The sequence below is a fragment of the Rhinopithecus roxellana genome, chromosome 4 (assembly GCF_007565055.1).
Source record: "Rhinopithecus roxellana isolate Shanxi Qingling chromosome 4, ASM756505v1, whole genome shotgun sequence".
Taxonomy (NCBI): Eukaryota; Metazoa; Chordata; class Mammalia; order Primates; family Cercopithecidae; genus Rhinopithecus; species Rhinopithecus roxellana.
The window spans coordinates 57192747-57220722 of record NC_044552.1 but is presented as its reverse complement, the minus strand read 5'-3'; the positions used below and the strand labels follow the sequence as shown (position 1 = coordinate 57220722).

At 42.6% G+C, this 27976-nt stretch overlaps 1 protein-coding gene across 2 annotated transcripts in view; it reads right to left on the bottom strand.

The window, feature by feature from the left end:
* Positions 1-27033, bottom strand: part of ADGRF5 (adhesion G protein-coupled receptor F5) — a 103392-nt gene extending 76359 nt beyond the window's left edge. For both annotated transcript variants that reach the window (XM_010356506.2, XM_010356508.2), the window contains exon 1: positions 26813-27033. The gene's annotated coding sequence lies outside the window, so the exon portion shown is untranslated. The remainder of the gene's footprint in view (positions 1-26812) is intronic.
* Positions 27034-27976: the final 943 nt, after the last annotated feature.

Here is a 27976-nt window from a genome sequence, read left to right as displayed (position 1 = left end):
AGAAGGTTCTTGTCGTACCTCCCTAGGCCAGAATTAGGCTCACATCATGCCAAATAGCTGTATTGCCCTCCTGAGACAGAAGTGTAGTCTATGCTCTGGCTAAAATGCTTCAATTTGATTTTTACCTAATTTTACCCAGGGAGATACTGAAAAGTGGGGTGACAACCACAGGAACATTTGAGGGGACGGAAGAACTGACCCAAGTCAGATGGGGGTTTCAGAACGAAGCATAAACCAAATGCCTGCTGTGAATCCTGGTCTATCAAAATTCTAGATAAAATTGCTTTACCCCAGCTTGTGGAAGTTCAGAGCCCACCTCAGGGTGCCTGGGAATTCCTAAGGATTTTTATATTCTCCTGGCCCGGTCAACCCATAGAACTGCCAGATTCCTAGTATGTTGTGTCTGTGTGGCTCTAGATTGGTACAAAAGAAAAACAGCCCTTTTTTGAATTTCACCACACACCCAGTAAACGTGAACCTAAAGTTTGGGAGTAAAGGAGTGACTAAAGTCATATTTACAACCAGAAAAATAACCAAGTTGTGATTGGAAGGGTGGATGTTATGATTCTATTGGGATATTTTGACCACCTCTTTGCTGAGCGTTCCACAGACTCCCACCTTCTCTAGTGCCAGCTACCCACCATCTCGCTGACCTCTCTTCCCTTCTTCCCTGTAATCTCCACTCTTCTCCCGTTGGCTCCTCTATCTATGGGGGTAACAAACATATTCCACCCCTCACTTTATGCATGAGACCTCTACTCTCTTAGAGGTCTGAGTCTCAATTGCTTTCTAGGTGTTTATCACAGTATTTTTCTGAAGACAGTTTCTTCCCAAGGAGGACTATTAAGATACCCCTTTCTCTTACCTCTAAATTGGGACAATTTCACAGGTACAGGTTCGGTAGTTATCCATATACCTAATATCTAAGATGAAGTAGTGATTTCTGAGCAGAGAAAGAGGCAATATTAAACTTGGGTTAAACTTGTAGTCTTTTCCTTGAGATGTTTGGCTCATGACTTAGAGCAAGAAATGACACTCTAAACAAATTAGCTCAATGTTTTCAGGGCCTATATTCTTCTTATTGTTTTTTTATTATCATTATTATTATTATTTATTTATTTATTTAATTATTTATTTATTTATTTATTTATGTATTTTGAGATGGGTTTTCACTCTTGTGGCCTAGGCTAGACTGCAGTAGCACCATCTTGGGTCAGTGCAACCTCCGCTTCCTGGGTTCAAGTGATTCTCCTGTCTCAGCCTGTGGAGTAGCTGGAATTACAGGCACTCACCACCATACCCAGCTAATTTTTGTATTTTTTTTTTTTTTTTGAGACGGAATCTCACTCTGTCACCCAGGCTGGAGTGCAGTGGCCGGATCTCAGCTCACTGCAAGCTCCGCCTCCCAGGTTTATGCCATTCTCCTGCCTCAGCCTCCTGAGTAGCTGGGACTATAGGCGCCAGCCACCTCACCCAGCTAGTTTTTTTTTTTTTTAGTAGAGATGGGGTTTCACTGTGTTGACCAGGTTGGTCTCGAACTCCTGACCTCAGGTGATCCACCCACCTCGGCCTCCCAAGTGCCGAGATCACAGGCGTGAGCCACCGCACCCAGCCTCCAGGGCCTATATTCTTTCATGGAAGAATGTTAAGTAGTTCTCTTTAACATATTAGAATACAGCTTTTAACTGAAAGTGTAGCGAATGGCACCATAGTATGAAAAATAAGATGCCAGGTGACATCAGAAGCATAAACTATCACTTCTGTAGCAGGATTTGGAAAGCAACAGAAAAACCTGTTTATCTGCACCTCATTCCTTAAAATTACACTTTTAGAGACAAATTACTTTAAGTGAAGAAACTGCCCCTACTCTGACTCAAATATCTTTGAAATGTTGAGATATTGTTCATTTCCATTTCCAGTGAGTTCCATATTAGTGTGAATTAATTTAAACCAGCAGTTAAAGATTTAACATGAACAGGCAGTAGAGATAACAGGAGAATAATGAGTGTAGAAAGAAGTGGGAAATGGTGTGGGGATGGTATTTCAGACAGCAGTTATTTATAGGCTGGCATGCAGCTTGCATGTAAAAATCATTCTGCCCATTATCAGTGGAACTGTTATGGCCACATAACCTGGCAATCCTATTATTTATGGTAGTTTTCTCACTCCTTGAAAGGGCCATTTCACACCTTCTCTTCTCTCCTCAGTCTTAGCAGTACCCTTGCCTCACATTTCATTGGAAAAACAGTCAATTAAATGAAACATTTGGCTATGTGTGGCATCTCACGCCTGTAATCCCAGCAGTTTGGGAGGCTGAGGCAGGCGGATCCCTTGAGCCCAGGAGTTTGAAACCAGCCTGGGCAACACGGTGTGACCCCATCTCTACAAAACAATACAAAAATTAGCCGGACATAGTGGTGCACACCTGTAGTCCCACCTACCAGGGAGGCTGAGGTAGGAGGATCACTTAAGCCTGGGAAGTCAAGGCTGCAGTGAGTCATGATCACACCACTGCACCCCAGCATGGGCAACAGAGGGAAACACTGTTTTAAAAAAAAAAATAAACATTCATCTTTTTACATAAAAACTTTCAATCTTCTTGCACCTGCCCTACCCATTCTGGCCTTCCTTCTAGTTTGAGAGGATGATAAGGCTTGCCCCTTCTTCCACTGGGCTCCGGATGCTGTCCCCTCTTACTTCCTCAGCATCATCAGCACACAGACATAGGGTATCTCTCTGACATTACGTCTTTCTCTTTCCCCTCATTTACTGCAACATTTTTGTGTTCCCCTTCACAGCTCTTAACTAAAGAGCCAAATACCTAGATTTCATCTCCACCTCTTTAACCTCTCTCTCCAGCCTCAAAATCAGTCAAATCAATCTCCCCTCCCTACTTCTGCATCACAGCTGCTCTCAGGGAGCTCCCCCAGTCTCCTGGTTGCTATAACCAACGGTTCATTAGCTGTTCTCACCTCCCTTAACTCGGTAGCACCATTTGACATAGTTGGCCACTTCTACCTTCTTATAAACCACAAGACATATTCTGTGTCTTCTGTGACACTCACTCTCCTTCTGCCCTGGCAGTCCCTCCTCTCGGTCTCCTTAAGTAGGTGTGCCTAAGACTTGGCCCAGGGGCCCACTGTCCTCTTTCGCCTGTGCTTTCTTCCAGGGTGTCACACTTGAAAGAACCTTCATGATTGAAGGCAAAATAAAAAACGTTTTTAGTCACATGAAGACTGGGAGGGTCTGTATCTCACTGACTCTCACTAAAAGAATGACTAACGCCTGTAATCCCAGCTACTCGGGAGGCTGAGGCAGGAGAATCCCTTGAACCGGGGAGGCGGAAGTTGCAGTGAGTCGAGATCGTGCCATTGCACTCCAGCCTGGGTGACAAAGTAAGACTCCGCCTCAAAAAAAAAAAAAAAAAAAAAAAAAGACTAACACAGAATCAATTTTTTTTTTTTTTTGCCATAAACTTCTTTGTCCATTTGGTGAAGGCTGTGCAAGCCTTCTTAGAATAATGTTTGTGAATGCACAAAACAGAATATATAAGATAACAAATGAAAACAATTATATTGAAATACAGTTAAAACATAATGTGATTTAGTGGGCATATTTTTTACCATGCAAGTTTCTGGGTCCCTCTGAATTTTGTTCATGTGCAGTACATGAACCTATTTAAGAAAGATCAAATTGAACACTCAAGATCTGATCATTTAAAAATTATTTTTTGACCATGAGTTTTCAAAATTATTAGTTAGAAGTGACTAATGTGGAGGTGAGGTCATAAAAGAAAAGACAAACTAAAATGCTAGGTAACTGCTAAAAGGAACATAGTAGGTGTTCAATTCGTGCTTTTAAAATAAGTAAGTAAATCAAGGACAGATTTTGTTTTACTTCTTATCTCTTTTCACTTGGTAGGATATATACTGTGAGGTGAATCCAGTATACCCCAAAGCAAAGTCACAGCGTGGTTGTGGTTGCTACTATATCCACACAAGGGTTTTCTGTGCACATTAATGCCCCCGAAGCCCCTTGTTTGTTAACAGGGGTACAGGATTCCCCCATGTCACAATCTTGGCCATAGTGAAAGTAATTTCTGAGGAAGAGCTAGAAATTCCCAGTACATAACAGATGCTCAATAATTATAACACCTACAATAGAAGCGTGACATCGCTAGGTCAGTATCACCTTCTGGTCAACCAGAGATGAGTCATCCACGTGGTGAAAATCACCACCCTCAAGCATGCATCCCACCTCCCCACAGAGTCACTGCTCCTGGGCTCCTGTTTGATGGTTAATAATCGCATCCCTATACTAAGACTTCGCAATTCCTCTGAGGGATGACGTATTCTTTTTAAAACGCCCTTTCAAGAATACATAATATGTCATGCACAATGACAATGTTTGCTTGAGAAAGAAATCTGAAAAAAAGACTGGGAGACGCCAGTGTCTATGAAAAACAACAATGGTTCTGAAATGCATCGCCAAGAAGGGGCCAAAAATAAGATCATTGAGGAGAAGCACAAAGTTGGAGGCAGCAGTGATGGGAATGGAAAACAAAGCATATATGAAAATTAATCAAACTTTCTGAAGTTCAACTCCTTAGGGAGAAGGAAGAATGTGCCTCTTAAAAACATAGAGACTTGGAATGCTGCAAAACCACAGAGCTTGTGAGTGAGCTTAGGGGAACTAAATATTAACTTGATAATTAGCAAGGTCTTGGTATCTAAGAGCACCACTTTTATGTGACCTGTGGTGAATCATTTTTAAAGAAAATACAAGGATAAATAATTTCCAGATGGTACACATATAGCTCAGTAAAGTAACTCCTGTTCAAAACAACTTGCTTGTTTTAATACTGGAGAAAAGCACTAGCTATTCACTTCAAGTTGCTTGCCCCTAAATCCACTGAATTCTCTGTCTCCTCAGGTCCAAGTCATGGATATGCCATTACTTTGGTACCCTCTTTATTCACTGGTCTGTTCCATCTCATACCACAATGGCAAACCCAGAGAGATGGACTGACCTAGTTGGCCTGGTGATCAGGTTGCTACTACTGAAGGTGAGTTGCGCTGCTTTCTAGCCTGAGCTTTCTATTTTAGGAATTTAAAGGGTAAGAGATTGAAGATAAAGGTGTTCACAGTGGCTGCTACTGCAATTCAAAATGGTCTAGCATTGTACAGATTGTCATCGGGCCTCATGGAAATTACTCAGCCCTCCACAGCTCCCATGGCCTATCTCAGCACAATGAGGGGGTCCACGTTTCCAAGTTCAAGACCTTTCATAAGTACATCACCTTCTAGTTATCAGAGTCTGCCTCTCAGGACCACTAAACTATTTTTGGATCTGAAGCACAGTACACAAAACATAGCTACATATCAACAATTACACAATTCTTCCAGACCCAGAGCCCTTAGTTTTGCCTCGTCTGACCTGGAATATTAAGGGAGAGAAAACCACATCTATTTTTAGTTTCTTCCGGAATTCCTCAAATTGTTCGCTTTTCCATTTTGTTGAAAGCCATTAAGATCTAGACTTTGTGTTTTACCCAGCAATATGTGAACCTTTTACGGCACATCTCTGTCTGGGACTCTTCATTTGAACCTTCTGGGCTCTCACTAAATATGGGTAATCTTATGAGTGACCTCTTGCCCCTGAGTCACCTGAATCCACTAATGTCTCTCTGTCTCTCAAAAACACACATACACACACATGCATGCACACTCCTATGCCACACACACACTCACACTTCTGTACATAAAATTAGAGAGCAGCCAGCACACATAATTCTGGACCATGGAGATAACCAGCAGAGTTGACACTTGGACAAGATCTTTTATTAACTTTCCCTTCCTTTATATGAGGACATTATTTTCAGCAATAAGCCTTATTTGCTTGACTAATTCTTTCGATTTAAAGCAATTGACTAAAAAAGGAAACATTCTACTTTATGCTACTACTAAAATTCAGTGAAATGTTAAGTGTGAACTAAAATTCGTACATGCCAAATAATAATAGTATGCCTTGAAGATTGCACTCTGCACTGTTTTAAATTTTAAACAAAAATAAAAACTCTGTAAGGTCCCATAGAATGACAGAATTAAAGCTACACATGATCAGTTTCTTTACAACCACCATGCTAACATTGCGTGTTTTTAATCTACTGTTCAAATGCAGGGATGTGTTATTCTGCAGAGGCTGGAGAAACTTCAGGCAAACTCAGTCACAAACCCTTAGAAACTTACTCTTGGAACAAACATGGGTAGCTGAGTTCCTCTGTGTCAGGAGCTGCTATATAAATGAGAGTTTTCTGAATTACCTTCTCTGTAGAACACTATTTATCAAAAGGTAAGTAATAAAAGTACATTAATTAGCAGCTTATATTACTGAAACTCACCGGTAATGGTAGCAATTGTTAAAAACTTAGACCTTCAATAGATTTTTTAGGAAAAATACTTCATCGCTGACATTGTTTGGGATCACCATGATATGGTGATAGTTCTTTTTTTTTTTTTTTGAGACGGGGTCTTGCTGTGTTGCCCAGGCTGGAGTGCAGTAGTGTGATCTTGGCTCACTGCAACCTCTGCCTCCCAGGTTCAAGCGATTATTCCACTTCCACCTCCTGAGTAGCTGAGACTACGGGCACGTGCCACAATGCCCGGCTAATTTTTTGTATCTTTAGTAGAGACAGGGTTTCACTGTGTTAGCCAGGATGGTCTTGATCTCCTGACCTCGTGATCCGCCCGTCTCGACCTCCCAAAGTGCTGAGATTATAGGCGTGAGCCACTGAGCCCGACCAATAATCCTTAAAAATGCTTTAGTCAGTTTTATTGTTAATTTCAAATTCTCTACAGACAATGCACCACCTTATTGCCTGCACTTGAGGGAAACCCCCCACCACTTCACCCTGGTGTCACGGATTCCAGAGTGTCTCTTGTGAGCTCTTCATGCAAGCACAGGAGACCTTCATTCAGAGGTGCCTCATTCTCTCTTCATTAGCCTAATTTATTTTATCTGAGAGCAGTACTTTTAGGGGTACAGACCCAAAGAGGGTAGAGGAAGAATTTGCCACTACCAAATAAAAGTGGAGAGAGAGCTCATATTAAAGTAAGGCCATGTGAATCCGATTCACTAAGGCATTTCCCAGCTTCTCCAGAGGAAGCTAATATTGCCTTTCTCCTTTTCCCCAAGTCCCTCACCTGCTCCTGAATTCAACTCCATCTGGAAACATCTCCCTGACCCAGAGGAAGGAAGGGCTGCACGGATGTCTGTCAGTGCGGTTCCAAGCCCCCAGGGCCACCTGAAAAAAACAAGTGTGTTGTGTGGTGCTGACCTGGAGTGAGAAGGAAAACAAGCTTTGACTCCACTTGACCCTGCAGGAAGGAAGCAGGAAGCCATGTAGGGGGACTGGGTAAAGCTGTCCGGAACGAGGTGTCCTATTACCGCCTGACCCTCTCCCTAATCAGGAATGCAGAATGAATGGCTCCAGCCGAGAAAGCAGAGCAACTGCAGCAGTTTCCACACCTATCTCAAAATTAGAGAACTTGCCTTGCACAGGAAACAATCCTTATGGCTCCTACTGTTTACGCCACCCTAAGTACAGTGTGTCGGATCCTGCTCAGTCTTCACAACACCGCATTCTGTCCTCATCCCCATTTTACAGATGAGGAAAATCAGTCTCAGAGGGGTTGAGTTGGTCAGGATGGAACCCAGAGCTGCGCCATGCCTAAGGTCTTCCTCCCTGGGATGGGTGCTGGCTGGGGCTTGAATACTCCCATGCCTCTATCACCTGTAGATTCTAAAGCAATTAACCTTCAGACTTTGTGGTTTTGCTGTTGGTCATATGGTGCTGAAGTCCTTGCTGTATCTTCTCTATCTTTTCTTCCAGATCTGCCTGCCATACCTGCCTTCCTCAAAATATCCCTTCATGTGAAAGCATTATGAGAAAGGGTAAATCTAACTGTCTGCTATATTAGTGGCAGTAGGTGGGTTTATATCACACATGCTAGGAAACTGCTTTAATCTTTCGACATCTCTCTTTTTCCAAATCATGCACACCTTCATTCCATCATCAAACATTTTGAAAATCTACATGCCAGACACTGTTCTAGGCCCTGGGGATAAGAAGTAATGAAAACAACTGTCCCCTAGGAGTCTGCACTCTAGTTGGGGGAGGTGCTGGCTAGCCTCTGTGTACCCTCCAGGTCCATCTTCACCCTTCTCTGTGCCCCAGGAGGCTAACCCGGCACTCTGCTGTGCCTTGTCTTCTGGGAGGGTGATGGAAGGTAGGGAGAGTGGGAGATCCCAGCGGGACGTTGTAGTATGGAAGCACAGGAGAACCTGGCATTTTCTCCCCCCAACTCCTGGCAGGCAGCAGTTTTGGCAGTGGTTGTGTTCCTCCCCTCTAGCCACAGATCCTGGGGGATTCCCCTCTCCCATAGTCACAGATCTTGGCAGGTTCCTCTGACACCTCCCTTACCTCCCCACCCTTCTTGACCCTTTTTGCTTAATGAGATGCAACCCATGGCTGCTCGATGCTGCCAGTTCTATGTTGACTTAACTGCTCTTACCTCTTCTGTTACCCTTTGAAAATGTCACTTCTTTTCTGCCAGGACCTTGACTGATACAGAAATATAGACAATAAACAAGTGAGTTATGTGTCTGATGAGCAAAAATGCTATGAAGAACATGAAGCAAGGTACAGGAAATAAGGACTCTGTGTGTGTGTGTGTGTGTGTGTGTGTGTCTGTGTGTGTGTTGATGGGTTGGCATCAAGCCCATCTTTCTCCCATGTCACTGAAATTGCCCTTATGATGTTTACCTCATGTTTTCCCAGCCCCTCACTGTCTCAGATTTCATGCCATTGGGTTTTCTACTAAATCTTTTATTTTCTTATCTTAGTAAGCAGAGCAGTTCAGGTCAATTGTGGCTCTTTCCTTAAAATGTGTACCTCAGTCCTCCCAACCATTCGCCACCATTCTAGTTGCAAGGCAACACAGTGGTCCCCCATTATCCGAGGGGGATACATTCCAAGGCCCACAGTGGATGCCTGAAATCATTGATAGTACTAAACCCCATATATACTATGTTTTTTTATATGCATACATACCTATGATAAAGTTTAATTTATAAATTAGGCACAGTTAAGAGATTAACAACAATAACTAACAATAAAATAGAGCAGTTATATAATATGCCAGCATCACTAATCTTGTGCTTTGGGGCAATTGTTAAGTCAGATAAAAGTCATTTGAACATAGGTGCAGCAATACATACCCTGACAGTAGATTTCATAACTGAGAAAGCTACTAAGTGACTAATGGACAGAAATATGCTGGACAAAGTGATGATTCATGTTCCAGGTAAGGCAGAATGAACAGCATGAGATTTCATCATGCTATTCAGAATGGCATGTAATTTAAAACTTATAAATTGTTTTTTTCTGGAATTTTCCATTTAATATTTACAGACCCCAGTTGGCCATGGAGTGACTGAAACCACAGAAAGCAAGACTGCTAATAAGTTGGGGTTTGGGGACTACTGATTCAGAGTTATCAATACCAGAAATGTTTCCTATTACATGTAACTTGTGAATAAACATGATTTATAGTTTAATTTTAGTGTTTGGGGAAAATGTACATTCTTTAATTCTGGAAAGCCTGCAGAACGAATTCCAGTGTTCACTCTGAAAAGTCTTTGCTAGAAAAATAACATTCCGGGCGCCTTCTACAGCAGTATCCTCCCTTCCCCTTCCTTTCTGCTGGCCTCAGACACTACCATCTGGCATCTCATAAGCAGCAAATCAGAGCTGAGTGTGGTGTCTTCCTTCTAAACTCTTCTAACCCTTGATAAACATCATTGACTGACAAATAGCACTTGTCTATTTCTGTATTTTTTGGCTCTGTCAATCATCTTGGAAGTCAATGAGAATGAGAAACTTTGGGGCTGCTATGAAAAAGGCAACAGATTCTGGTAGGTGAGGCCACTGGAAGTGAGTGGTCTTCTGAGCCAGTGATAAAATCTTGGAGTCCACCCCCTTATCCCACTAGATGAAGGAGCATCTTGGTGGGTGGAGATCAGCACCTTAATGATCACTGCACTAGGTTGCAGTGATCCACATGGGTAGAGTGCTTAATAACCCTTTGGGTGTCCCCTGACCAGGACTTCTGGGTTCCTCCTGTGAGTTCCCCCACCTAGAGTCTCAAGGTACAGCCCTAAGATCTTCATCATTAACAAACTCTCCAGGTAACTCTTGTGCAAACCAAATTCTGAAAACCACAAATCTAGAGATGACCACACATGTTCTACCACAGAGTCCTTCACAAAGCCTCTCCCCAAAACTAGCCTTATTTTTCATTCTTTCTACTTGTCTTTTTTTTTTTTTTTTTTTTTTTTTTAATGAAGTCTCACTCTGTCACCAGGCTGGAGTTCAGTGGCGCAATCTCAGCTCACTGCAACGTCTGCCTCCCAGGTTAAAGCGATTCTCCTGCCTCAGCCTCCCAAATAGCTGGAATTACAGGTGCGTGCCACCACACTCAGCTAATTTTTGTATTTTTAGTAGAGATGGGGTTTCACCATGTTGGCCAGGATGGCCTCAATCTCTTGCCCTCGTGATCCCCTCAGCCTCAGCCTCCCAAATTGCTGGGATTACAGGCATGAGCCACCATGCCCAGCCTTTTCTGATTATATAAAAGCAAACGTCCCAGGGACTCATTGCTTGCTTCTTTAACTAGTGGTTCTCTTCTACCTGTGGGGCAGGAATCTTGCTTTAACATGATTCGCTGAGTGGCCAGTTTCAGGGTATCTTGATTGGGGGCAGGCAGGGTTGAAGCTTAAGGTGGGCTCAAGGTGTGGAGGGGCACGGGAAACAGGAGGGCACTGGTTTGAGAAGAGTGTAGAGACTTGTGAAGACACACAGTAAATAAGTATGTAAACAAATTAGTATATGTGACTTCAACTAAAATCCCTGTGTGAAAATTAAACAAATGAAGAGAAAGAGTAAGTTAATTAAAATGTATTGCCTTGGCCAGGTGCGGTGCCTCACACCTGTAATCCCAGCACTTTGGGAGACTGAGGCGGGCGGATCACGAGGTCAGGAGATCGAGACCATGCTTGCTAACACGGTGAAACCCCATCTCTACCAAAAGTACAAAAAATTATCCGGGTGTGGTGGCGGGCGACTGTAGTCCCAGCTACTCAGGAGGCTGAGGCAGGAGAATTGCTTGAACCTGGGAGGCAGAGGTTGCAGGGAGCCGAGATCACGCCATTGCACTCCAGCCTGGGTGACAGAGGGAGACTCCATCTCAAAAAAAAAAAAAAAAAGTATTGTCTCTTGGGTCCAATATAAGTAATTTTCTGTTTATTTCCTTTACAATCAATGTTAATTTCAACTATTTTTAGTAACTTCCCTTTGAACTCATTGTTTCAAAATCCAAAAGTGACTTTCATTAAAGGTTGAATTTTGTTTGTGAGGACATGGAATGGGAAGCTTCAACTAATTAATTTTACTGACATACTAAAGGTGAAAACTTGCGTAGTGCTGAAAAATCTTCAAACATATATTTAGCCCATTTTTTCTGTATGTAATAGAGATTGTCAATGGAATTGAACCCACTTTCGATGAATGAAGATTTCCAGCTACTTCCAGATGTTCTCAATGGCATTTACATTTTAGTACTATAGATGGAGGAGTTTAGACTACTAGAATGATTATAAAATGCTCATGAGAACTTATTTCTTGTGATTTTAAATTACAGTTGTCTCTTGAATAACAGGAGTTTGAATTTCAAGGACCCAGTTTTATGTGGATTTTTTTTTCAATACATACAGTTGGTATTTGTAGTTCTGTATCTGAAACCAAACACGGATTGAAAAATATGGTTTTCCTTAGACGCTAAACCAACCATACTAATGGTTGACTTTTACTTTTCCCATATGTGAGGTTCTGCAGGACTTGCTTTGGGACTGAGTGTGCACGGATTTTGGTGTAACCTGGGGTGAAGAGGTGCAACTCTTGATTCTTCACTCATGTTAAAGATTAATTCAGCCACTTGCTATTATATTTTCCACATCAATCTTTTTCTTCTAAATATTTGTTTTGAGAAATTTAGTTTGTGACCATGACATTAGAGAAGATAGTTGCTGTTTGTTGGATTTTGGTAAGCAAAGGGGAAAATAAGCACATAGGACCTCTTCTTCCCTATCCGTCCTTCCAATTCTCCTTCGTTCAAGGGAATTTTTGATTTTCCAGCTGCCTCCTGCCTTATCTACAATGGAGGAAATAAAGACATTAGGATATATTTCAGCCTCAGCCAGTTGGCCACACTTAGAGACACAGATCTCATATTTCCACCTGTATAACCTATTCTGTAAAGACTCAGATTCACACCATTCTAAAATGTAGAGAAATGTGCTCAGAAGCCACAGCTCTGAAGCCCTCTAACGAGGCAAACGGTTGACTCAAGTGTTTGCTCTCAGCAGCAAGTGACTTCCTGCTTTGCAAAGAGAAATTTCAGAGGGCTGATTTTTGAAATTCCAAAGAACCCTACACGTCCTTATATTTTGACCCCTTACAGACCAAAATGAACCAAAATATCAGGAATATTTGGGTTGGATTTTCGTAAACTACAGAAATAATTAAAAGTTAAAGGAGCACTTACAACAAAGAAGATAAGAGATTTAGTAATTCTTCCTCCCAATAATTTTCAAATTTTAGTGCAACCTAAGAATCACTCAAATAGCTTTGGCTAAGTTCTTGGCTTCACACTCAGAGTCTGCTCAGTAGACAGAGCAGTGGTTCAAAAATGTGGGCCCCCAACATTCTGGGAACTTGATGGAAATGCAAATTCTAGGCCTGCTCAGTGACTCACATCTCTAATCCTAGCACTTTGGAAGGTCGAGGTGTGAGGAGCCCTTGAAGCCAGGAGTTTCAGACCAGCCTAGGCAACATAGCAAGACCCTGTCTCTACAAATAATAAAAAGCCAGGCATGCTGGCAAGCACCTGTAATCCTAGCTCCTTGTGGGGCTGAAGTAGGAGGATCACTTGAGCCCAAGAATTTGGGGCTTCAGTGAGCTATGACTGTGACACTGCACTCCCACCTGGGTGACAGAGAGAGACCTTGTCTCGAAGGAAAGAAGGAAAGAAAGAGAGAAAGAAAGAAAGAAAGAGAGAAAGTTGCGGGGCGGGGGGGGGGGGGGGGGGAGAAAGGAGGGGAGAGAAAGGAGGGGAAAGAAAGAAAGAAACAAAGAAATAAAAGAAAAGAAAAGAAAAAAGAAAAAAGAAACACAGGCAGGCAAATTCTAGAGCCCACCCCAGACTTCCAGAATCTAATACTCTGGAAGTGAGGCCCAGTAACCAGTGTTTTAACAAGCTATCAAGCTGTCCAGGTGATTCTGATGTGCACAAATGTTTAATAACCACTGAGATAGAGCATGGTTATTTTTATTTTATTTATTTTTTACCATTGTGGTTCTCGCTTTGAGAAACTATTAATGTCTGGTTCCCAGGCCTGTGTCAGCTGTATCAGAACCTCCGCATACATTTAGAGAAACACTGGCAGCTAGATGGGCTGCTAGGTTCATCTGTGGGCCATCTCTTCTCTCCCCACACGTCATTATCTTCAGCCGAGATGCTTCATTGCCAGGGCTTCTGCCTAAGAGCCAGCTTCACCTCTTCCTACTCCTTCCTTTTTTCTCTTCAGTTTTATCGAGGTAAAATTGACAAATAAAAAGTATATTTATGGTGCACTACATGCTTTTTTGCTATACGTATACATTGTGAAATGACCACAGTCAAGCTAATTACTCCTTTTTTCTCGTCTTACTTGACCTTTCTGAACCTCCTTAGCACCCTGAATGCTCTGTGTTCTATAGTCTGCCAACTCTCACAGTCCTTCACGGCCCAGGTCAAGGTCATTCCCTGTAAGAAGCCTCCCTTTGACTTCCTCTAGTTGTGTGTACACCTCCCATCACCTCCTCCCCTGTCAAAGCACCTACTGAACTGCATTACAATGCTTTATTTATGGGCTCCTCCACTGTCCTGTGATACTACCACCTCGCACACCACCCCAGGGTAGGACCTCATTTACCTACTGTTCTATGTCTAGCACTTAGCACAGTATCTGGCACAGAGTAGTCAGGTGCTTAATCCATGTTTGTTATGAATGAATCCCTAAGGCAGCACACTATTAGAGCTGCTTAAGAGGGTAAAAGCATGGGCTATGGCACCAGGCTGTTGGGTTAAAGTCCTAGTTCTACCACTTCCAGCTATTGAAATTTGGGTAAGTTACTTAATCTCTGATCCTCAGTTTTCTTATCTTTAAAACAGAGACAGTGCAATTTTCTCATATTAAATGAAGTGTTCCAAATTAAGTATTTAGAGCAGAGCTTGGTGAGTATTAAGTCCTCCATGCTAGGAAGAAAATGGACCAGAAGATCCTAAGATGCTTCTGTCATGAGAAGCCTGCACATAGGACACTTTTTATTCATAGTCTCTCTATTTCTCTTTCGTCTCCTTTCTTTCTCTAAATATGGTTATCTTATCTCTAGACTGCTAATATTTCTTTCTTCCTTTTCCTCTTTCTTTGACATAATACTTTATAAGTCCACAGCTCAGATCCCACATGCATAACCATTAGAGATGTGTGCGTGTGTCTGCATGTGTGCATGCATGCACTCATGCATGTGTGTGCATTTGGTTTGGTGGTTTGAGTAATTGGGTTTAAAAATGGAACTAGTGCATATCAGTAAACAGGCTATAGGCACTGACCAATTCATCAATTATAAATCTTGTTTTTGAAGGATAATCCATTACAATAAATAAAGTCTGCATGTTCCTGAAAATTGTCACAGGAAACTGTTGACTAAAGGTGAGTCTCAAGTCAAAAGAGGAAAAAAATCCTGAATATAGAAATTTACATCACATATGAAACTCACACATACAAAAAAAAAAAAAAAAGCATAACTGCCTGCTAAAGTAAGTAAGAAGAACTTATAGACTATCTCTGAGAAAATGGATGAATTTTGCAGAAAGGTGCTGTTTTATCAAGAGCAGCTGAGGTTCGATCTACAGTCACACATCAGGTTGTGTTAGCAGTTTGGTTACATATTTTTATTTTTGAAATCCTATCCTTTTCCCAATATATGTACTCATATTCACAAATAGGATATTCATTCGCTGGACAAGTGTTTCTGGGTACCTACTTTGTGCAGAATACTATCTTAATGCTGGGAAACTCGTGGATGATTTCTTTCTTACAGCAAGTTTATTGTTGTTGGTGATGATGATGATACTATTGCTATTTTTAATTGCTATCTCTTATTGAGAAACACTTCCATCACAGGGTCTCTGCTGAGTGTTTTTTAACAAACTTTTTAAATGCACAATGTCATTTAGTTTTCACGACACTCCATGAACTAGTTAGCTACTCCCATTTTAGAGAAGGAGGCTCAGAAAGGTTAAACAACTGGCCAAACGTGGTTTAAAATCTACATAGATTGAAAGTCTGGCAAATTGAAGAATTTGAGGCAGACTCTGAATCCCAAACCCAGTTCTTATCACTATACTATATTATGCTTCAAGATAAGCTGCTGAAGCATAAACAAATGAAAGGTTAAACATACGATGGTTCGAAGGATGGTACAAAGCGATATAGAATTCTGTTCCAAACCTGTAGTCCCAACAAAGGGTACAATTCAGCAGGAAGAATGTTCCTGCAAACATGAGCCTGGACTGCAAAATCGTTAACCCACTCAGAGAAATACAGGGAGGGATCCTCCTGCCACCAGTGTAAACACTTTTCTAAAAAGCTAGTAGATATTTTCTAAACATTGTTTTTATGCCTGACTAAATGTGCATCATACTTTGGAAGTACTTCTAAGGCAGTGATCTCATCCTCTTTGGCACCAGGAACTGGTTTCATGGAAGACAAGTTTTCTAGAAGACCAGAAGCGAGAGAAGCGGGGGTATGGTTTCAGGATAAAACCGTTCAGATCATCAACCATTAGATTCTCATAAGGAGCATGCAACCTAGATTCCTCGCATGCACAGTTCACAATAGGGTTCAAGTTCCCATGAGAATTGAATGCCACCACTGATTCAAAAAGAGGTGGAGCTCAGGCAATAACGCTGGCTCTCCCATGGCTCACGTCCTACTGTGTCGTCAGGTTCCTAATAGGCCATCGACCAGCACTGGTCCATGGCCCACAAGTTGGGGACTCCTGTCCTAAGGTGCTGGTTGAAAAATGCATATTTTGCAGCATTGCTCCCTGTCCTGCTCCTACCCCCATCTTCCTACACAGACAGGTTTCAATTTAGTAGGTTCAGGTAGAACCCAGAGATACGCATTTTGATCAGCATCCAGCCAGTTTATCAAGTACTGGTCTCTAGACCACACTTGCACAAACTGTGCTTTGCATCTCCATGTAAATAACATATTTTATATGTCATTTACAGTTCTCTTATACTAATATATTATACATCTATTATTACAAAAACCCAAAATAGAGATTTTTTAAAGGGATAAGATCTTTCAAAATAAAGAACAGGGCACATACTTTCTCTTCACAGTCCAACAGAGGGTGTAGCATACCATCTGCCACCCAGAGTTGAGAGAACCTCTGGCCTTGTACCCTAAGATACATCCCTATCTTATGAACTTCTGGGAGACAGGAGGCTGGGTGGAATCTGTACTGGCTCGGTGCTTAGGCTCATTCTCTGTGGCCACCATTGTTCACCTTCAGACTGGTCAGTAAATCAATCTCCATGGCTTTGAAAGAAGAGTAGACAAGTTCTGCAGGTGAGCTGTGGAAAATTTATGCAACACCAGCACCTGCAGTGGGGAGACAATCTTGAAAAATATTAGTTATGCTATACCATAGCAACTCCACCTCAGGTGCATGAATATGCAGTGTCACTCATGACACATTTGGAAATTCTCCCAGAGTGATGATTTAAATAAAATGTGAATGAAGTCCAAATGTCATTCATTTCTGCTTTTAAACAGGAATTAAAAACTCCTATAGGAAGTGTTAATAATTGTGATTTTGATCTTAAGAAAAAGGTAAAAGTTTGTTAGTAGCCCAAATGTGAGGAAAGTTTCAAAAATTATATTAAAATTAAAATTTATGAACACATCCATCCTGAAAGTACAAGATGTTATTTTACTTAAAGAAGAGATAAATCACTGAAGTGACACTTTTGCATTCCTAACTCTACATGAAATGCCGAATGTGCCAGGTACTGTGCTAGGGGAGAGGAGTAAAAAGATGAATAAGATAGCATCCCTATGTCCTAGGAAAGAAGTGCATGTGAACAATTACTGAGATTTCAAACACGAAAGGCACTGTAAAACAGGCTTGGGACAGTGCTGCAAAGCACTTAGCGGGGAGATCAGTTCTGCACAGGGATGCTGTGACCTGTAAAAAAGAAGTAATTTGGTGACATTTAAAATGGACTTAGGAGGATAGTTTACTTGACAGATGTGTTAGTCTGTTATCACGCTGCTAATAAAGACATATCTGAGACTGGATAATTTAAAAAGGAAAGAGGTTTAATAGACTCACAGTTCCACATGTCTGGGGAGGCCTCACAATCATGGTGGAAGGTGAGGAGGAGCAAAGTCATGTCTTTCTTACATGGTGGCAGGAAAGGGAGCTTGTGCAGGGGAACTCCCATTTATTAAACTATCAGATCTCATGAGACGTATTCACTACCATGAGAACAGTATGAAGGAAGCCGCCCTCACGATTCAGTTATCTCCACCTGGCCCCACCCTTGACATGTGGGGATTATTGCAGCTCAAGGAGAGATTTGGGTGGGGACACAGCCAAACTATATCAACAGAGAAGGCAGGAAAGAGAAATCCAGGCAGAGGAATGAACCACAGCAGGGAGACAGAATGAATGGAGAAAAGGTGGCCCTGGTTACAGCCACTGGGAAGCTGAGGAAATGGCAGAGGGAAAGGAACCTGTAAAAGAAAAACTGAGAAGTTGCGCCAGAGAAGAAGGAGGAAGACCAGGAGCATTGGTGTCCTAGAAGGCAGGGACAAGACTAGAGGAAGTGGAGAGCAGTGTGAAGTCCTGCTGACAGTAAATGAGTTGGATTTGAGGATACAGAGGTCGTAGAGAATCTTGGCAAAAGCATTTGCTGAGGTGCACTGGGGTAGCGTAGACACAACACAATGTGAATGGTTGGTGATGATATGAAGACATGACTAGCCATAATCCTTTCAAGAATTTTGTGGTGAGGGGAAATGAAGATGGAAGCACAGGTAAGGAAAAATACGGGGTGAGAAGAGCTTCTGCTCCTATTGTTTTAAGATGAGAAGGACCTAAGCATAATTAAATGATAACAGAAAAGGACCAATAAGAGGGGAGCCTAGTGAGGCTATGGGAACAGAAGGCAGGAGCGTGGGAGAGCTGAGCTCTGGATGCAGGGAAGGGTCCCTCTTCCCTTGGGACAAAACAAGAGGGCAAAAGAGATGGGTATTGAGGCTGATCCTGGTGTAGAGTTGATGGTGAGAAGGCCAACGGCATTATTTCCTCCAAGAAGGCACAGCTGTTTCCTGAGAGCAGGCTGTGTGTGCATGTGTGTACATGTGTATGTGCATGGTGCACACACTTGGCCGCGCTGATGCTTGGAGATTTAAGGACAATGAAGACATCATAAAGATGTCTCTGGGGATAATTGAAGAGTTCCAGGCTGGATGAGGGCCCATGTCCCTCTTCTAATCTTTCCTGGCCTTAGACCATACAAATGTCTGGCTTCTTTGCACTCTCACTTGCAAGACGTTGAGTTTGTGTGTTTGTATATATGTATAAATAGGTGCTCTTGACCGGGCGCGGTGGCTCATGCCTGTAATCCCAGCACTTTGGGAGGCCGAAGTGGGCAGATCACCTGAGGTCAGGAGTTCGAGACCAGCCTGACCAACATGGAGAAACCTCATCTCTACTAAAAATACATAATTAGCCCAGTGCGGTGGCGGGTGCCTGTAATCCCAGCTACTCGGGAGGCTGAGGCAGGAGAATCACTTTAACCCAGGAGGCGGAGGTTGCAGTGAGCCAAAATCACGCCACTGCACTCCAGCCTGGGCAACAAGAGTGAAACTCCGTCTCAAAAAAAAAAAAAAAAAAAAAAAACATGGTCTTGAATTTTCCTGCAGGCAGAATCTCTGGTTTCTCTTAATACCTAGTAGAGTTCAGACACATAGAATATATTCAATAAATAATTCTTGGTTGGTTGAAATATCTTTCAACTCATTATACCCCAGCTTTTAGCCAATAAGTAGACTCCAAAGGTGAAAAGCAACTATAATTCTAAGACGGCCCTTCCCTAGAGACAGGGAACTGAAATTGAGTCATCATTTTTAGCAGGAATGCATATTACCATAAAGAAAGTTTTCTCTGATCTGACCAATGATGGGTGCATGTCATAACACTGAATGAAAACCTCTTAAAATGCAATACGTTTTGTGCTTTACCTGTTTCCTCTTCATTAACACACAAACATATGCACACTCATGCACACAAATGCACACATACGTGCACATCTGCGGGTGCACACCACAACAAAAACCCAAACATCTTTTTGATCCTTAGATGGCTGGCAGCATGAATTTTCTGTAATGTAAACGAAGAAGCAGTGGGCAGGATAAAGGGTTAAGTAAGGATCTCTAATAATGCTTCAACTTGTTCTTTGAGGAGTAACAAAGAGAGGAAGAAGCACAGGCTTTGTGGAAGGAAATTCCCAGGCCCCACTTCGGACATTCGCAACCTGCCCTGTGAACCCCTGAGGGGTGTCTGATAATAAACACTTGCAAACAAAACAATCCTAAAAGGCATTTTTACTAACATTCTCACATTCTCACCAAAGAACTACAACACGTTTTCCTGAATCTGCCGACCTTGGGGTCGGGATATCCACCTGCCAGCAGAGGCCAACAACCCAGTCCCTGCTCAGGCTGGTGTTTGTACGTGCAGGTCCCCCTTGCTCCTTGAGCCTTTGATTGGGCAGGGGTGGTGATGGAGCTGTGGAATGCAGATCACAGACTCAATACCGGACAGGATGGGTGTGGACTGCTGTGTGCAGACCTGAGACCCACCTCTTCATCTTCCCCAGAGACCCCCAGACATAGCCCTGAGCATTGCAGCTTTGAGTAATAATGCAGTGACCTTCCCTAGGAGTAGAAAGAACTTGACAAAGGCATGAAAAGCTCTGCTTGTAAAGTGTGCCAATTAAGTAACAAACTGGTCTTCTTTTCCTGTAGTAGCAAAACAAACAAATAAAACCCCTGGAGACTTGACAGTAAATATTTGTGCAGAAGTTTCTTGTAAGAAGCTCAAAACATGTTAGGATCAAGATGCAAAAACTTAAGTAAAAATCTAGTTTGGGTGAGATTGTTTGTAATATTATACCTTATTTATCCCCAAACTAATAGGATGTGAGATCTATTATGCCCATTTCATCAATGAATACATGAAGGATCAGAAACTGGCCTAGAATAATAGTAAAGTTCTGGGCGATTCAGGTATCTGATACTTGCTCTAATGAGTGTGTATGTGTGTGTGTGTATGTGTGTGTTTAATGGGGCTGTGTGTACACAGATTTATGACTTTTTTTTAACTAAAATATGCTTAAAATACCTTTTTTAATTGCAATTCAAGCCAAGATCCTCAAATGGCATCACTGTCTCAGGTCTAGACCAGAATTCATTTCACAGTGCGGGTGAGATTTAGATCCTTGACTACAAAAAGAAAGCTGACCCTTTACTTTGAATTGCCGTCACTGGTCTCTGGAATATTTTTGGATGACTACTCATTTGCATCTGTCCAGAGTTGGCAGGCAATCTCCCTCTTGACCCCGGCCCTCAAGACCACGTTGATCCAACCGAGGTGATGACGGGCTCCAGATTTTACTCTAGGCGGGGTTGACATGAGCCTCTACTCAGGCCTCCTTCTGTCCTTTGTGCTGTAACAATGGGCGGAAACACAGCCTTGTTAGAGGAAATTCCCAGGGCCATGCTTTGGACATTAGACAGTGGCTTTGCTATGCTGGGTAGGCTGATGTGCATCTAAAAATAAATACACTGGTCTGCAAGGGTTTCTATGATTTTGTTCTGCACAGTTGATTACATTTCAAAAGTTTTTTTTAAGCTAGTGTTTTTAAGAAAGCTAATTTAGGTAAGCCTTGAGAATAAAATATATCATGGCTTTGTTTTGGTTTGAAAATATATAGCATTTTCTTACAACTGTTTCTGTTGAAAGGACTGCTGCTTTTTTCCCCCAGGATCTCAAAGCGAGATTGAAGAAAGCAAAGTCACACTAAGATGCTGCCCAAGCATGGTGAGAAACATGCAAGGGTCCAGAACTGCATGTTCTTTGAGCCCACAAAGGATAAAGTATTAACAGAAAGCTCTGGGGCTGCCTGGAGTGGTTGGTGATGTGTATAGGGCCTACCTAAGCCTAAGTCTCACTTCTCTAAAAGTTTCCGTGTCCTTACTTCGCAGAGAGGTCTTCTGGTGGTTCATGTAGCAGAAAAGGAAAGATGGGTAGAAGGCAGTGGCCAATGAACTTGACTCACAGCAGGCAGACAGTTCCAGCCAGCTCTTCTCTCCCCAAAAGTCAAATATTCCATTCATAGTCCTTGCAATTTAGAAGATGGTAGAATCAGTTTCTTTTTCACATTTTAAAATTAGATCTCTGAATGGCTAGGAACCCATATCCATGTAGTTGTGTTTCCGTTTTGGCTAGAGGAGAAATCAGAGCCAAAGCTCTGAGTCTTGCTGTTATTTGCCTGACTCTACTTGAGCTGAAAACGTACATAAATGCGGTAGTTTTCCATCAAATAGGAATGTGTTTGCAGCACAAGAAGTAACCCACAATTTAGTTAAAGAGTAACCCAAGAAGAGTGGTTTACAGTGAACTTTTCCCTCCTCATTGTTCTGATTTCTTTTTTGCTCTTTCCTGGAAGTCCAGCCTACTCCATTGTTACTAAGACCCTATTTTAAACTTACTGCAGCAGATAGCTAGGGCTAGCTTATGGAAAGTCAGCTGCCCTCACTCTAGCCTGATGACTTTTTTTGCAGACCTTCATTTGGTGGCTTGGATCACTGCACTGACATCACGAGACTCTTGATAGCTTTGAGCGGGAAGGGACCTTCGAGGTCATCACCCGGACTCCACCCAGTGTGGGCATCCCTTTGGGAACACCCTGGCCACTAGTCCGTCTTCCAGGGTGCTGGAACATTGCCCGGGACAAGGCGTTCACCACACCACAAGGCAGCTCACTCATTTTTAGATGATTTTGATGGTGGGTAAATCCTTCCACACATTGGGCTGAAATCTGTTACGCTATAATTTCCACTCATTGATCTTCTGTTGACCTTCCCTTTTCCCACACAGAGCAACCTTTAGGTATTTAAAAGCAACCTTCATGTGCTACAAGATGTACTTCTTACTTTCAACTGTCCCCTGAATATTCCTTTAACTATTCTGTGAATGACAGTTTTCTCATTTCACCATCTTGGCCAACCTCCTCTTTTAAGACTTGGTGTTTTTTGTTTTTTGTTTTGTTTTGTTTTGTTTTGAGACAGAGTCTTGCTCTGTCACCAGGCTGGAGTGCAGTGGCACAATCTCAGCTCACTGCAACCTCTGCCTCCCGGGTTCAAGCAATTCTCCTGCCTCAGCCTCCTGAGTAGCTGGGACTACAGGCAAGCGCCACCACGCCCAGCTAATTTTTGTATTTTTAGTAGAGACAGGGTTTCACTAGGTTTGCCAGGAAGGTCTCAATCTCTTGACCTCGTGATCTGCCCACCTCAGCCTCCCAAAGTGCTGGGATTACAGGCAGGAGCCACCGCGCCGGGCCAACCTGGTGTTTTTTTGAAGGAACCTATTTGGCACTTTAGATAATCAATCTTCTTATAACTGTGCACTAAGTATTAGTTCATATTTTCAGAAACAAAACAAAGACCTGGCAAGATACAATTACTTGTTCAAGACAGGAGATTAAAAACCAGGTCTGCCTCTTTCTAGCCCACAACATGCCTCTCATTAAAAAAGAAATATTGAGTCAGATATAGTCCAGGCTAATTACAAATACATCCTGAGATCTGTGGCAGGCCACAGGAAACCTCTCACGCAGGTTAACTTCCCTTTTGTTGTTACAACGTGTGTTTATTGACAGAGATTAAAGTGAACTTGAGTGGGTAAGAAATTACCAACAGAAAACCTTCAGTTGTTGAAAGGCAGCTATAGACAAGGTGGGCATGGAGAGGGCCTGGAGGCAGAAAGGCATAGGAGCAACAGTAAGCAAGAAGGGATTCCAGAGGTGCAGAAGGCGTGTCATTTGGAAGCTCTGGACAACGGAGGAGGAAGAGAAGAAGGCTGGAAGAGAGAAACAGCGGTCCCTTGGGAGCACCTCAGCAGTTTGCTTTAGCCTAAACCTGGTGGTTGTGTCTGTTTGCTTTCTCCCAAGTGTCCATGTGCTCTATGGGAGGGCAAAGCGTGGGGGACAATGATACTATGCTCTTCTCCAACATTTGATTCTAGGTGAAATATGGCTAAGACACAAATCTTTGGGTGGAAAAAGGAGAATACCACATGTAGTCAGAAAGGGAATCCTATTAGCTGTGCTACAGTGAGGGATGATGTCAGGAACTGGCTATACGTCTACCTGCTTCCAGATTTTTCCTGCACCACTTGGTAGAGCTACTTCCTTCTCTTTTCCTGGCTGCTTTCCTAAAGCACGGATTGCTTAATGGAGGCCCTTCCTCCCTCCTCATCTAACCTGCTTCAGAGCAGCTCTACACCCAACGATGAATGCCTCATAGATTCCTCTGAGTTGCAGGACACTGCTCCCCAGGAGTCACGGGCAACTGTGCTCTTGGGGAAGTACCAAAGCACAATGTTAATGTCAATGGCTGAACACATGGGCATAGTAAATAAAATGGCTCTCTTAAGATCTCTTCGAGCTGGCTTGACTCAAAGAAATACAGAACACTGCGTTTCAAACTGCGGTGAAGCATGAGAGAATGTGAGTGCAGAGGCTCTGTGGATATGGTCTTCTCTTTGCACTCTGAAATCAGAGATTCTCTCCCCTGTAGCTCTCTGTCTTGTTCACCACTTGAAAAACTCAAGGTTCAGAGAAAAGTTGTGGATCCACCCAAGGGTCACATGTCAAGACAGTTGCAGGCACAGGACTAAATCTGGGGCCCCAAAGCACAGTCCAGCTTTCTTTCTACTGAACCACACTGACTTCAAGCTCCAAGTTCTCAAGGCCTTTACTTGGATGTGCCAGCATTTGTTAGGGATCAGGCTTATTTCAGTTTTCCTTAATACTTCCATAAAAGAGAAGTAGCATAGAGGATGACAAAAAGTAAGTCCTCCAGATGAGAGCTGCATGGAGGCAGGACTCACATCTGTATTGTTTGCCATTACATCTCTAGCACATAGCACACTGCTTGCCGTTTGAAACGGGACTCAGTGAGTCCTTGACTTAGAGTGGCAGAGAATGCGGGGCACCGACAGGGAAACACCTAATGAAAGAGGCTGTCACAAAGACATAACGAAATAGATTCTAAAAGGCATGGCACATGGAAAGTACTCAGAATATTTGGTGAGTAAATGAATCTAGCAACATTTCAGAAAGAAGAGTGTGGGAAAATGCTATAAGGATTAAAAATATGTTTGGAAGATTCAAACTACAGATTTCTATCTCATAATTAATTAGGGTTTTTCAGACAATGTACACATTCATTTGCTCATTCATTCATTCATTCAACAAAATTGATTGAGCAGAAGCTATGTGCCCAAAACTGTGCCAAGTGCTATGGGTTTAGGCATAGAAGACCAATAACTCCTCAAGAGTGAGAATAAATATAGCAAATATCATTTAATGTGCTTAGGGATATGTCAAAACATTCCACCAAGTACCAGAAAAATCAGAGACCTGAGAATCGCTTAGTAGAAGAGGGATGAAGGGGAATGAAGGTGTACAAACCAGGCCTTAATGGGCAATTGGGTGGGGAAGATGAATAGGGGTATCCCAGGCAGGGAGGACAGCACACACAGAAATAGGAAGGCGTTAGAGTATTCACATATTAGGGAACTGCAAGGTACTTAGTTTAGTTGCAAAGACAGATGCTGAGAGGGTGAGGCTGGCAGGACAATACGGAGCCGACTTTGATTTTTCTACCGTCCTTAAGTGAATGCTTCTCAAACTTTAATGTGCATATGCATCACCCAGGGATTAAAATGCAGATTCAGAAGTCTGGGGAGGGACTAAGGAATGTGTTCCCAAGTGATCATTTCCAGCTGATGCCTGATGCAGCTGGTCCTTGGACTACACTTTAGGTAGCAAGGCTGTAAGCAACAGAGTGCAACAGAAATATTTCACTGAGGTCAGGCACCGTGGCTCCCACCTGTAATCCCAGCACTTTGGGAGGCCAAAGTGGGCAGATCACCTGAGGTCAGGAGTTCAAGACCAGCCTGGGCAACATGGTGAAACCCCATCTCCACTAAAAATACAACATTTAGCTGGGCATGGGGGTGCGTGCCTGTAGTCCCAGCTACTTGGGAGGCTGTGGCACAAGAATCACTTGAACCTGAGAGGCAGAGGTTGCAGTGAGCCGAGATTGCACCACTGTACTCCAGACTGGGCAACAGAACAAGACACAGTCTCAGAAAAAAAAATTATATATATATATATATATATATATATATATATATATATATATATATATATATATATATAAAATCACTGAGAGTGGCGTTATTAGAACTGCAAATTCCGAAGAGCCCTGTAGCAGAGTATGGAAGATAGAATGGAGGGAGACTGTATTGATGTAAAATACATAAGTGGTAAGAAATTATGAGCATTAGAGCTAAATAAACTAGAAAAGAAAGTAAATGTTCAATACATAGGTATGAATTGTTTGATATTCCATGAAGTCTGTATAAATTATTTCTCTTAGAGTAGAGGCTGGTTGTGAAGACAAAATGAAACAATAAAAACGTAAGATGCCAAAAAAAAAAAAAAAAAAAAATCCAGAGAAATACGTAGTCGTACTTAAATAAGACCTGGCTCTTCTCTGAGTCTCAGTGACCTATCATCTTGAGCCTTAACAGTGACCAACAAGGGCACCCAGCTAAGGAGTGAGTATCATCCCTACAGACAACCACCACCACAGCCTCTGAGCCATCCCTGGATATTCATTGTCACTGCTTGTATTGAATTTCAGGAAACTTCTGGAATAACAACTGTTTCACCACAAATTCTAGAAAATAATGTGGAAGTCCACCAAGTCCACCAGATCCCTGAACAAAGTACTCATTTTTTTTTTTACTTACAGCACATAGGCACTCTAAATTAGGAACACCTGTTCCTATTTCTGTTAGCAAATTCTCTGTCAAATCTAATATTTCTTTAACTGAAAACCTCAGAAAGGAAGAACAAAAAAATCATGGTAGAGGTCTATACTATTAAAAAGAAAAGGCAGTTAGTAAAAATTACCCCTATGCAGATGCCAAAAAACAAACTACTTCTAATGAGATGTGCACTCCAAAGAAAATAAGAATCGCCGCCATGATCTGTATACTGACTGGCATTCTTTATCCAAAGCTGTACAGATTTGAAAAATCCATATGTCATATCCCCTCTTTAGTCCTCACAGTCTTGTACATCAGTAAATCTCCACAAGACACACAGGTTGAGAGCATGCAGCCTACTAGAAAAGCCACGTGGAAATGCACATCTACTCCAGAGCAGCTGGATTCACATTTAACATGACAAATCAAAACAATGCAGGTACTTACCTTTCTCTTCTGGGGTTTGCAGGCTCCTAAAATTTAATACCTTACTGCTGATCTGCCCCAAAACCTCTCAGGTGAGGTGAACCTTGAGGGTATCCCATTCAATTACACAGCCAGAGGAGGGTGGGGTTTCACAAGACCAGACTTCAAATGCTGGGAATCTTGCGGGTTCCCAGGCTGTCGGGAGCAGAGGTGAACTGCCTTCTGTTCTCTGCTGCAGGAAGAAGCCGGGAGACACTGAGTGACTGGAGGTAGGGGGCGGGGGCTTGGGGGAGGGAAGTAATATGGGGACTGTAATAAATAAGAGATCCTCTCCACATGATATCCTGTATTTGGTGCCTGATGCCTCTCTCCAGGGTCCCTAGAGGAAACAAGAAACTTGTCTTCTGGCCATTGGAAAGAAGAGAATAAACACGGAGAACTGTGAAAAGAAGCAGCAGGACCCCAGGCAAGGAGCTGATGGGCCAGCCAACTTTACCTTTTACCAAGTGCTTTCTTCCTGAAGTTCCTCTAAGTGTTTAACTCTGCAAAAGTCAATGATGTCCTCATCCTCTTCCACTGTGCTGAAGCATATTCTGGCCTCAGGCCAGATGTCATGTTACAAAGCAGCTGGTTAGAGAGGCAGGTTAGAACAGGCCCTGGAAGACTCCATTCCCAGCCTCAGGAAAGACCCTCTAAGCTCTGTCTTTGGAAAGTCTGATCTTTCTTAATCTTGGACTGACTCCAAAGTCCTCAGGCCATTTTGCCCTAGAGTTTAAAGAATTATCAGGAGGCCACCATCCATGGATTGCGAGAAGTAGGATCCTCTACATTATTTATGGGGTTCCATGTAAAACAAAAATGTGACACCCGATGACAACAGAACATTAAAGCAAGTGTGGGGACTCTCTGGAGCACAGGACTCTATGCAACCATACCAGGTCACAGACTCACCAACCCAATCCTGGCTGTAGAAAGAAGGTGGGAACCTCGGGCTGTGTGGATTTTCACACACTGAGCTGTTGAGAGGCCTAGGACTACCTGCATTGTGTTCAGTGGGGTGACAGTCAGTCCTCGAACAGCAGTACACTTGGAAGCTGCTGCAAGGTGGCAGACAGGGAGGAGGGTGGATGCTGGGTTGTGGATGTGAGCAGACAAAGACCACAAACATATCACTGAGTTAAAATC